This window comes from Physeter macrocephalus, chromosome 8, assembly GCF_002837175.3.
Source record: "Physeter macrocephalus isolate SW-GA chromosome 8, ASM283717v5, whole genome shotgun sequence".
NCBI classification, from domain to species: domain Eukaryota; kingdom Metazoa; phylum Chordata; class Mammalia; order Artiodactyla; family Physeteridae; genus Physeter; species Physeter macrocephalus.
The window spans coordinates 85,902,908-85,916,258 of record NC_041221.1 but is presented as its reverse complement, the minus strand read 5'-3'; the positions used below and the strand labels follow the sequence as shown (position 1 = coordinate 85,916,258).

The 13,351-nt window shown below is 33.9% G+C and overlaps 1 non-coding gene across 1 annotated transcript; it reads left to right on the top strand.

Annotated features, from left to right (window-relative positions):
* Nucleotides 1-3,288: 3,288 nt before the first annotated feature.
* Nucleotides 3,289-3,395, top strand: LOC112065513 (U6 spliceosomal RNA). The gene has a single exon (XR_002892067.1). It is a non-coding gene; the product is annotated as a U6 spliceosomal RNA (small nuclear RNA).
* The last annotated feature ends 9,956 nt before the right edge of the window (nt 3,396-13,351 follow it).

Here is a 13,351-nt window from a genome sequence, read left to right as displayed (position 1 = left end):
GCTGGTGATGTGGAGAAAATACGTCTATGAAGGGGAAATGGGAGTGCTGCAATTTTCAATTTTAAATGGGGTAGTCAGTGAAGTATTCCTCTCAGAAGTGACATTTGAACAGAGACATGAAGAAGGGGAAGGAGTGAGCCCTGAAGGATCTGAGAGTAAATGGCCCTAGGCAGAGGTTATAGAAAGTTGACCTGAGGTTACATAGTTCTAAGAATGACAGAATGACACATGTATGAGTATAACAGGAGCACAGGGAGGAAGATGCATGTAGGAGAAAAAGGAACCCGGAACTTTTAGATGTTTGAGCATAGCACTGACACAGTCATGCTTAAGGTTTAAAAGGAACTCTCTGGCTGCTCTGTAGTGGGGAAGAAAGAACATTCAGGAAGCTAGTGTAATAATTCAGGAATAAATTATATTGACTTGTACCAAAGTGGTAGTGGTAAAATTGGGGGAAAGTAGTTTGATTATAGACATATTTTAGAAGGAGGAGCATAAAGGGGCTGTCTTTAGGTAGGAGCATGGACAACATATCCATTATAATGGAAACTAAAGTGAAGTGGAGTGATACAGGTGCTGAAAGTGAGTGAAGTTGGGGGCAGGGAGAGGGAGGAAAGTTAGAAGGTATATGGATTTTCCCTTCTATTTTCCCAATGAAATATGAAACAAACTTATTAGCTGATGGTGAAAAATGTGAAAGATGTTTTAAAGTATGGGGGAGAGAAGGAAGTTATAAAACGGTTTCTAACAATGCTGAAAGATTTAATGGGTTAGAGCAGTGCTTCTTAGAGTATCTATGGTGAAGTGCAAGTTTTTGCTTGTTTGTTTTTAATTTCCAATTTCTCATGGACACCTAAAATGCAATAAAAATGAATTATTTGGAAAATGAAATAAAAAGCTTGCAGCATACAAATCCACTTTTTATTATTAGATTCAACAGACATTATTACTCTGTCAAATTGCTATAACGTTTTATAAAGGCTGCCTATTGATTTCTCTACTTATTTTTAAAATAAATTTATTTATTTTTTATTTATTTATATTTGCCTGCGTTGGGTCTTCGTTGCTGCTCGGGCTTTCTCTAGTTGTGGCGAGCGGGGACTACTCTTCGTTGTGGTACGTGGGCTTCTCATTGTGGTGGATTCTTTTATTGCAGAGCATGGGCTCTAGGCACTCGGGCTTCAGTAGTTGTGTCGTGTGGGCTCAGTAGTTGTGGCGCATGGGCTTAGTTGCTCTACGGCCTGTGGGATCTTCCTGAACTAGGGCTCCAACCCGTGTCCCCTGCATTGGCAGACGGATTCTTAACCACTGCACCACCAGGGAAGCCCCTCTCTACTTATTTTTATATAATACCAGGTTATAGAGGTGTGGAAGGATTGGTAGGTGGATTAAAGTTCCCCTTGACATTATGAATTTTAAATATAAGTGTACCTTGAAATGTTTCATACGTTTACATACTATTAACTACCATAATCTTTGGTGATCAGTATGGTAAATATATATGTCAAAAAATCTTTACAGTATTTGATATTGCAGTTCTGTTTCTAGGACTCATGTAACTGAATGAAGATAAATATATGCAGAATTTTGTTCATTACATCGTGGATCTTAAACGTATAATATTTTAGAAAGATAAATCAGTCATACTATAGTTTCACTATGAATTGTATATTGTATCACTATTTCGTAAACAAAATATGCAAGAAGCTTTTTAAAAGTTCATGTTAACAGTGTTAAAAAAGCAATTTGAAAAAAATTTGTATTTAATGTAATCCCCTTTTGTATAACTAGCTCATAATATATATTCAGAAATTTTTTTAAAGTGCATTATGATAAACAGGTGATCTCTGTGATTTGAGATTTGAAGTCAATTGATATTTTTAATTTCTCAAATATTACATTTAATATTGCAATATTGTTTTAACATTGCTTCAACAACACAGTTATATACATTAATAGTAAAAACATATTGTAGTAAAATTCTTATTTTTTCATAAAACTACGTTTCTAAACTGCACATTAGTATAACAAGGAATACTTTTCTGTTAGAAGCTACAGGAAGTGCTAAAATATTAAAAATACAATTATGTGAAAAAAACAGAAATTTCTTTTTTTAATGATTCAAATCTTTTCTAAAAAATTAATATCAGATGCATTTAGTGAGGATTTTCATCTTTCATAATAACATGGGTTCTGATCTCTATAATAATCCTTTTGCAGTACAGGAAATTTTGCTTTGTTATCATTAAAACCTTAAGGCACTCGAACTGACCTGGAAAAGGATAAATGTAAAAAATAAAAATCAATTTACTTTAATATTAGTTCTTTCATCTCTGGAAAGATTTTTCCCTTTGTTTACTTTTTAAGAAGTATAATATAAATATAGAAAGACATAGGAGAAATGAGAATTCAGATACAGAAGAACATAGGAAGGACACCTGAAAATGAAAAGCGTTAATAAGAATCAAAATAAGAATGGTTTACATAATTGATAACTAAAGAGGAAATGAAAACCAATCTCCAGAGGGCAAAATTTGTTGTTTACTTTTAGTTAAAAGGCCTTATTGTGTACTACCTTACTTAACCAAACTCGAATATTTCTTTCAAAGATGATAAAATTTGTTAAAATTGATAAAATCAAGATTCACAGTGATTAGGTAAATTTCCTACAATCATATAGCTGGCAAGTGATAAGCTGGACATCAAAACCAGTACTGTATTAATTCATTGCTAGACCTATTAGCCTTTGCTCAATACTCTAATGGGAAAGCAGTAATGGTAGGTTTAAACCCAACCAATGGTAGAGGGTTATTTTTATTTATTTTTTTATTATTATTATTTTTTTGCGGTATGCGGGCCTCTCACTGTTGTGGCCTCTCCCGTTGCAGAACACAGGCTCCGGACGCGCAGGCTCAGCAGCCATGGCTCATGGGCCCAGCCGCTCCGCGGCATGTGGGATCTTCCCGGACCGGGGCACAAACCCATGTCCCCTGCATCGGCAGGGAGACTCTCAACCACTGCACCCAGGGAAGCCCGAGGGTTATTTTTAAATAGCTAATAATTATAACAACAAAAATGACTTCCATTTATTAAGCACTTAAAAATAATAAGCACATTCTAGGTGTTATATATACTTAAGTAATTTAATCATCAGAAAAGCACAGAGTGAGTGCTATTACTTGCATTTTATAGATATTAAAACTGAGTCATTGGGAAGTTAAGTTATTCAAACCAAAATTAACCTAGATTTAAACATAATTAAATTAATTAGTGCAAATAAGCCAGACTGTGCTCACTTCAGCAGCACATATGCTAAAATTGGAACAATACAGAGAAGATTAGCATGGCGCCTAAGCAAGGATAACATGTAAATTTGTGAAGCATTCCATATTTTTACTGTATAGCACAGGGAATGATATCCAATATCTTGTAATAACCTATGATGGAATATAATCTGCAAAAAAAAATTACTATACTGTACACCTGAAATTAATACAATATTGTAATTCAATTAAAAAAAAAAAAAGCCAGACTTAAAAACAAAGGTCTGACTCCAGAGCCCATACTTTTCTTAACTGCCTAATGTTGGTTCTGCAGGTATGGATGGTTAATTTCAGGTCCATAAGTGAGGTAGATGAGACACATGTGGAAATGTTGCCATACATACTTATAAAATTAATATATTGATTATTCATTTTTATTTATTTTTATTTATTATGTAATTTATATTGATTTGCATGTAAAATGATTGCTATCAATTTACTTTTAAAGGGGTGCTGGTATGAAACAGCCCTATAAATGCTCTTCAATATAACTTTGATAATTAGTAGTACTATATATCTTTATAACATAAATGCAATTTTTCAACATATCTTTAGCTATGTGGTTGGGTGTTGAAACCCACAAAGTTAAATTTAATGTGTTTTCATCCCCAAAATGAGAAGGTACAGCAAGTTCAGTAATATATGTTTTCTTTAGGACAAAATAACAATAAAGAATCTAATATTTTTTTAAAGAAAGTGTATTAATAATTAGCTTTATAGAAACACTGTTTAAATGATAAGGATTTTTATTTAAACAATTTAACAAGTATGTATACATTTGAATGGTAGCATGAAGAGCTCTGTTCTTCATTGAAAGAAGTATAATTGGTTAAAATTATTTAAAAAAATTAAGGTCTCCAGATATTTCCATAAGTGTATACAGCAAATATATAAACATTTATTCAAGGAAATCTAAAACATAAAGGACTAGCAAGAGTCTGTATCATTTGAAACACAGTTCACACCTTCTCTCTCATTCTCAGCTCAGAACGCTAGAAAATCCAATCCAAGAAGGTGTAACCAAAAATGTAAGATGTCCTCTTTCTCTAGCTTAAAGTTGAGAGCTACATTATCACCCTGAGAATTGCAGGTTGCCAGCGTTTCATACACATATGCTCTGCTCCTCAGATCCAGTTTCAAAGACTAAATTCCTAGAGAGTATGATAAAAAGATTAGGGGTGGGCTTCCCTGGTTCAGTGGTTGAGAATCTGCCTGCCAATGCAGGGGACACGGGTCCGCGCCCTGGTCTGGGAAGATCCCACATGCCACAGAGCAACTGGGCCCGTGAGCCCCGATTACTGAGCCTGTGTGTCTGGAGCCTGTGCTCCGCAACAAGAGAGGCCGCGATAGTGAGAGGCCCACGCACCGCGATGAAGAGTGACCCCCACTTGCCACAACTAGAGAAAGCCCTCGCACAGAAACGAAGACCCAACACAGCAAAAAATAAATAAATTAATTAATTAAAAAAAAATTAGGGGTTTCGTTCTTCCACTAAGTCCCCACTGATAGAGTAGTGGCTTTACCTCAGGCATGGCACACCAAAAATATTGTCCATCCAGCTGTCCTCACTCCAGCTTGCTTATGGAACAATGAATGAAATTGAACCTTTATTTTATACAAAATTTAAGTCAAAAACCTAAAGGCAAAACCTAAAATTATAAAACTCTTAGAAGAAAATAGGGGGAAAACTTCATGATATTGAATTTGGAAAGGATTTCCTAGATAGGACACCAAAAGCCCAGGCAACAAAAGTAAAAATAGACAAATTGGACTATACCACCAAATGACATAATCAACAGAGTGAAAATGTGTCTGTGAAAAGCCGAGAGCCAACATCATACTTAATGGTTACCAATTGAATGCTTTTGCTGTAACAGCAGGAACAAGGAAAGAATGTCCATTCTCATCTCTTGTATTCAACACTGTATTGAAGATTCTTCCAGTTAGGACAATTATGTAAGAAAAAAAATAAAAAACATCCATGTTAGGAAAGAAGAAGTAAAACTGTCTATTTGCAGATAATATAATCTATAGCTAGAAAATCTTAGGAATCCACTAAATCCTCTTAGAATTAATAAGTGATTTTAGTAAGTTTGCAAGATACATGATCAATATACAAAATTAATTGTATTTCTATATACTTTTGATGGAAAATATGAAAGTGAAATTGAAAAAGACAATTCCATTTATAATAGCATCAACAAGAATAAAAATAGGAAAATAAATACTTGGGAATAAATTAACAGAAGAAATGTAAAAGTCATATTCTGAAAACTACAAGAAAATAGGGAGACATTCAGTTGTCATTAGTCATAAAACTTAAATTTGTTCAGGTGGCAATAACCCCCAATTTGATCTTCAGATTCAATGCAATATTTATCAGAATCACAGTTGGCAATTTTTGCAGAAATTGAAAATGTGATCCTAAAATTCATATGGAAATTCAAGAGACTCATAATAGCCAAAACAATTTGAAAGATAAAAACAAATTTCAGGTATTCATACTTCCTGATTTCAGAATTTACTACAAAGTCACCGTAATCAAGATATTGTGGTACTGTCATACATTATTTGATTTTCATTGAGAGTGCCAAGGCAATTCAATACAGAAAGAGTGGTCTTTTTAACAAATTTGACCAGAATGATTGGATTTTTGCATTCAGAGAATAGAGTTGTACTGCTGCCTCACACCATATACAAATATTTAACTCAAAATAGATCAAAGACCTAAATGTAAGAACTAAACTAGAAAATGCTTAGGAGAAAACAAGCATTTTTCTGACCTTGGATTAGCCAATGGCTTCTTAGATATAAAACCAAAAGCACATGTAACCAAAAAAATACATTGGATTTCATCAAAATTAAAACACCACATAACTTTGAAGGGCACCATCAAGATATTAAAGTACACTCCACAGAATAGGATAATTATTTGTAAATCACATATCTGACAGGGGAGTTGTATCTAGAATATAAAAATAACTCTTACAACTCAATAATAAAAGGACAATAAATTAATAAGTGGGCAAAAGATCTGAATAGACATTTCTCCAGAATAATCAGTAAATTACCAATAAGAACATAAAAGGGGCATTATGCTAAGTGAAATGTCAGAGAAAGAAAGACAGATACCATATGATCTCATTTATATGTGGAGTCTAAAAAAACCTGAACTCATGGAAACAGAGAACAGATTGGTAGTTGCCAAAAGTGGGAAGTGGAGGGGTGGGGAAAGTGGGTAAATGTGGTCAAAATGTACAAACTTCCAGTTATAATATAAATAAGTTCTGGGGATGTGGTATATAGCACTGTGACTATGGTTAAGTTGTTCTCATCACAAGACAAATAATTGTAACTATGTGAGGTGATTGATGTTAACCAAACTTATTGTGGTTATCATTTTGCCATATATTCAAATATCAAATAATTATGTTGTACGTCTTAAACTAATACAAAGTTATATGTCAACTATACCTCAGTGAAACTGGAAAAATTAAAATAAAATCAGTTGATTAGTAACCTTTAGAAAAATAAAGACTATGAAAAGACATTCAAACATCTTCAGCCATAAAGGGAAATGCAAATCAAATCCACAATGAGATATCATTTCACATTAGGATAGCTATATGAAAAAGACAGAGAACAATTAAGTGGCAAGAATATGGAGAAACTGGGACTTTCATACATTACTAGTTGGGTTGAAAAATGGCACAGTGACTTTGGAAAATATTGTGGCAGCTTATGGAAAGGATAAACATATACTTACCATGATCCAATAATTCTACTGCTAGGATTATACCCAAAATTATTGAAACCATGTTCACACATAAACTTGCACACCAATGTTTATAGTAACATTATTAATAATAGCCAAAATGTAGAAATATCCCAAATGCCTATCAACGGAGGAATGGAAGAACTCAATGGAATATTATTTGGCAATAAAGAGGAATTAAATAATAATACATGTTACAGCAAGGTAAACCTTGAGAACATCATGCTACATTAAGGAAACCAGAAACAAAATGTCACATATTATATGATTCAGTTTATATGAGTTGTCCAGAATAGGCAAATCTATAGAACAAAAAGTAGATTCAGTTTTACTAGGGCTAGAGGGGTTGTGGGGTTATGCTAAAGGGTACAGGGTTTCTTTGGGGAATGATGAAATGTACAAATTGATTGTGGTGATAATTTACAACTCTATCAAATACTAAAAATCTTTAGATTGTATACATCAGATGGGTGAATCGAATGGTATGTGAATTATATCTCATCAAAATGTTTCAATTTTTTTTACAAATACGTATTAAACAACTACTACATGATATGCACTGAACAATATACTAGGATTTAAAAATGAGAAAGCACATGAAAAGAGGCTCAACATCACTAATTATTAGAGAAATGCAAATCAAAACTATACCAGTCTGAATGGCCATCATCAAAAAGTCTATAAATAATAAATACCGGAGAGGGTGTGGAGAAAAAGGAACCCTCCTACACTGTTGGTGGGAATGTAAATTGGTACAGCCACTATGGAGAATAGTATGGAGGTTCCTCAAAGAACTAAAAATAGAGCTACCATGTGATCTTTCAGTCCCACTCCTGGGCATATATCTAGAAAAAAACATAATTTGAAAAGATACATGCCCCCCAAATTTCACTGCAGCACTATTTACAATAGCCAAGACGTGGAAGCAACCTAAATGTTCATCGACAGATGAATGGATAAAGATGTGGTATATATATATATATATATATATATATATATATATATATATATATATATATATATATATATATATATACACACACAATGGGATATTACCCAGCCATAAAAAAAGAATGAAATAATGCCATTTGCAGCAACATGGATAGACCTAGAGATTATCATACTAAGTGAAGTAAGCCAGAGAAAGACTAATATCATATGATGCTGCTTATATGTGGAATCTAGAAAAAAAAAGGTATGAATGAACTTATATACAAAACAGAAATAGACCCATAGACATAGAAAACAAACTTATGGTTACCAAGGGGCAAAGGTGGAAGAGGGATAAATAAGGAATTTGGGCTTAGAATATACACACTACTATTTATAAAATAGGTAACTGACAAGGACCTACTGTATAACACAAGGGACTATACTCACTGTTTTGTAATAACCTATAAGGGAAAAGAATCTGAAAAATAATAGATATATATGTATATATAATGGAATCACTTTGTTTGTACACCTGAAACTAGCACAACATTGTAAATCAACCAACTTCAATTAAAAAAAGTATTCCTCTTATCTTAGAAATATTATGATATAACATATATAATAGGAAGATGCCTTTTGAATAGAAATAGCACTTATATACATTTTAATTTATTGTTCAAACTTAGGCTTAGGTGCTTTTTTATTGAGTGGTTAATATGCATTTAGTCTTCAATTTCCTGACTATGTTAAAAGTCAAATAATATTATATAATCCAATCATACTTACTTGCTTTTTAATGAAGTTCATTGTATTCTAAAGACCAGTTTGAGAGATAGTTTATACCAGGGGTCCCCAACCCCCAGGCTACAGACTGGTAGCGGTCCATGACCTGTTAGGAACCGAGCTGCACAGCAGGAGGTGAGCAGAGGGCGAGCTAGTGAAGCTTCATCTGTATTTACAGCCGCTCCCCATCACTCACATTACTGTCTGAGCTCCACCTCCTGTCAGATCAGCAGTGGCATTGGATTCTCATAGGAGCACGAAACTTACTGTGAACTGTGCATGCAAGGAATCTGGGTTGCGTGTTCCTTATGAGAATTTAATACCTGATGATCTGAAGTAGAGCTGAGGCAGTGATGCTAGCACTGGGGAGAAGCTACAAATACAGATTATCATTAGCAGAGAGGTTTGACTGAACAGAGATCATAATAAATCAATTGCTTGCAGACTAATATCAAAACCCTATCAGTGAGTGGCAAGTGAAAATAAGCTCAGGGCTCCCACTGATTCTGCATTATGGTGAGTTGTGTAATTATTTCATTATATATTACAATGTAATAATAATAGATATAAAGCGCACAATAAATGTAATGTGCTTGAATCATCCCCAAATCAACACCACACTCCCACACCACCCCCACCCCAGTCCATGGAAAAATTGACCTCCATAAAGCCGGTCCCTGGTGCCAAAAAGGTTGGGGACTGCTGGTTTATACAAAGACACACATTTCAACAATTAGTTAGAAAATAAATTCTTCATTGCAAAAGTGTTAATTAAATAGCCAAGCTATTTATTCATTTAAAAATCTATATATCTCTACTTGTTAGGGTATACTATTCTTGGCAGGTGGAATACTATATGTAGTGGACAATTTTCAGTAGTGATACTGCCTTTTTGGAGCTAGCATTCAATTGTGGGAGACAGTAATAAATAAGATAACTAAGTCATACAGTTTGAATGTTATACAGTGATTATTGCAAAAATTTAAAAATAAATTAGAAAATGGGAATTTAAAATATTGAGAAATGTGGTTGGAAACGTTGATAAGGTGGTCAGGAAAAGAAAGGCCTCTCTGAGAAGAAGCCTTATGGAAAATACCCACATTTACCTTTCTGTGTATATTTAGGGATCTTGTGTTTATAAGTGTCATTTACTCTAAGTGGTCTTGTTAGATGTAAATAAATCTAAGACAAGTAAACTCTGCTCTAATTTCTCTTTCCCCTGTTTTTCTCTCTTCTCTCTCCCTCTCCCTCTGTTTCTTCCTCTCCCTCACTCTATCATATTTCAGAACAAGCCGCACTAGTTCTATTAAAATGTAACTCTGTGTATGGACCCACCTTTCTGTCAACTAAGAATTGCTAAAAATTCACAGTAGCCTTAGTATAGCAAGGATTCATTCACATGGCTTCTTAATAAACCACTGGATGGAAATTTCAAAGTAAAATTTTTGTTCTTTATATTTTTCAACCTGGTAATTCTAATTCTTTCCTCCCCCCCCCATATTCTACTATCGTCTGCGCTGACATTTTCTTCCTGTTTCAAGATCTGACAACAGTTTACCCTACCCTCCAAGCAATTTACAAGTGTGGGTAAGTGTTTCATAATCGGACAGCTTTGTTGTATATGACACCTGTTTATTTTCAAAGAGGCATGGGTGGTTCGTTTTCCATGAAATCATAATAAAAATACATGTATGGTATGTCATCCTGTACCTCACACTGAAGCAATCACTTCTAGAAAAGCCCTATTATTCTGCCTTTCTTCCCATTGAGTTTATAATCTAAAGCAATACTTTAAGCCACAGGGGAAATTGAGATCAATTCTTTATCTGAAGGATGTGTACTCCATAAAATACAGTGACCAAAAATATGCCAAATTGTCAACACTCAGTTTATAACAGTTCAGGCTCATGTGTAACTAGTGGATGATTGTCTGGGAGGTCCAGAGTCATTATTATGTGGATTGTAAATCAGTGTCGAGTTTGATGAAAATAAACTCTAATTTCTAGGAAAGTAAATGTGGTATGCTGAAAAAATCCTTCCCAAGTCCTAATCCCTAAAATGTTAGCTGATATGGAAAAAAAAAAAAAAAAAGGCTTTGTAGATGTATAATGTTAAGGATCTTGAGACGTGGAGATTATCCTCAGTTATCCAGGTGGACCCTAAATGCAATCACAAGTGTCCTTATAAGAGGGGCCAGAGGGAGATTTGAAATAGAAAAAAAGCCAAGTGACCACAGAGGCAGATATTGGACTGAATAAGAATGACTACAGTCGCCAGAAGCTGGAAGAGTCAAGGAATGAATTCTCTCCTATACCTTATGTAGGGAGAACAACCCTGCTAGCACCTTGATTTTAGCCCTATAAGATTCATTTTTGACTGTGGTCTCCAAAATCATAAAGAGAACCAATGTCTTTTGCTTTAAGCCATCAAGTTTTTGTTAATTTATTACAGCAGTCATAGGGAACTAATACAGTAGATATGTACTGAAACATCGAAGTTGAAATAAATGTTTTAAATTAAAAGCACCGATAGGATAACAAATTGACTTTTTTCCCCTTGGATTAAGGGTTCAGTACACAAATAATTTTATAAACTACATTTTGATGTTTATATATTAATGGGGTATTTTGTAGTGAAAACAACCTACTTTGGCACTCTGCCTTAAACGATACATGTGCATTAGTAATGTTATAAAATGTTAATTTTTAATTCATTTTTTCTAGTGAGGCCCATGAGAATAATCCAATTTATACAGAGATCTAGTTTTTAAGTCATATATTGAATTTTAAAACATGCTTTAAATGTGGTGGAATTAATACAGAAAAATGCAAATATAATATTATATATTAGTAAAATATATATTTTGATCTTAATGCATTTAAAGAATGGATCAGAAATTTTTTTCTTCTTACGATCATATATGGTGAAAATGTTATGATTTGTAATTAACATTACAGTATTCTAGACCTGGAAATATCCCTAGAGGGCATTTTTTAAGTCTTTCATTTTATAAATAAGCAAACTGCAGGCTGGAGAAAGTGTAGACTCTACATATTTTATTGATTTGCAGCAGGAAAAAAAATTTTTTTGACTCATAATAGCATCATATCGTACTTTGAAAGATATCGTTTTAAAGCAAATAAAGTCAAAATGAATGCAGAGTCTCCCTACCTAGGTTAAGTAGCAGTTGATCTTTGGGTTCATGGTAGAGTTACATAGATTGATCAGAGATCCTTCGAATGCTAATGATTCCACAAATAGGATCTGTTTATTTGGAGATGGTACATAAATGGTGTTAAAACCTGTTAAGGGAGGCATGTCACTTCATTAAATGAAAATGGAGTGACATGAAGTAAAAATTAATATGAGCTTCATTCTATGAATGTTTCAACTTTTCAAAAAGAAAGAAACTCTGACTGAAGAGGTAAACATGCTGCTCTATCTTACCAACCCCTACTGTTGTCTGAATTAGAGTCCTTAAGTCAGGACCAACAAGATAATGGAACAACTCTCATTCTCCCTAAGAGACTGAACTGTGACACAAGAAGAGTATGCTTTCCCCATATCTTTTCTACACTTCCATCTGTTTGCAACCAAACTAAGACTTCAAGTTGTAATAACCAATGAGAAGAAAGTGAGGGTAGTGGGGGAGTGGCTGAGGGGAAGGAGGAGGGATGCTATTCAGAGGTACCATAATAAAATTTTAGAGGTTTATACCACATGGATAATATACCCTCATAAGGACAGAAAATAACCTGGAGAACATTTCATAAGATTACCTTTTCTCTCTTTTCTTGGTGTAAGTTCAGGGTTGCAGAATTCCATGAGTTAGGACAAAGGAGGTATCTTTGCTTGCTACAGGGAATAAAATTAGGACTTGTGTATGTCAACTTGATCTTATAAGAATATAAGAATAACTCATGAGAAGGAGAAATAAGTTCCATCTAATCATTTAGTCTCTGGAGCAATGCCAAATCTGAGTATATTTAGATTTCTGTTTGTATAGCTAAAGAGAAAATAACAACGTTGGATACATAAAAAAATAAAATAAAAATAAAAATAAAAATAAATAAAAGGAAAAAGTACTGAGAAACTCAGGTTGGTTGTAACTCTGAAAATGGACCTCAGTATTTTAACATGACTTCAATAACTGGCAATTTCATATACTGTATATTGAATGCCTATTTCATCTGCTGCATGCCAGGTTTGGAATTTTGCAGGCAAAATAACAAAGGAAGACTCTACGCACATTTTCTTTAGATTCCAGCAGTTTAGTTATGTGAGAGTCATATTCTTTTCTTTTTTCTTTTTTTAATTTTATTTTTTAACATCTTTATTGGAGTATAATTGCTTTACAATGGTGTGTTAGTTTCTGCTTTATAACAGTGAATCAGTTATACATATACCTATATCCCCATACCTCTTCCCTCTTGTGTCTCCCTCCCTCCCACCTTCCTTATCCCACCCCTCTAGGTAGTCACAAAGCACTGAGCTGATCTCCCTGTGCTGCTTCCCACTAGCTATCTATTTTACGTTT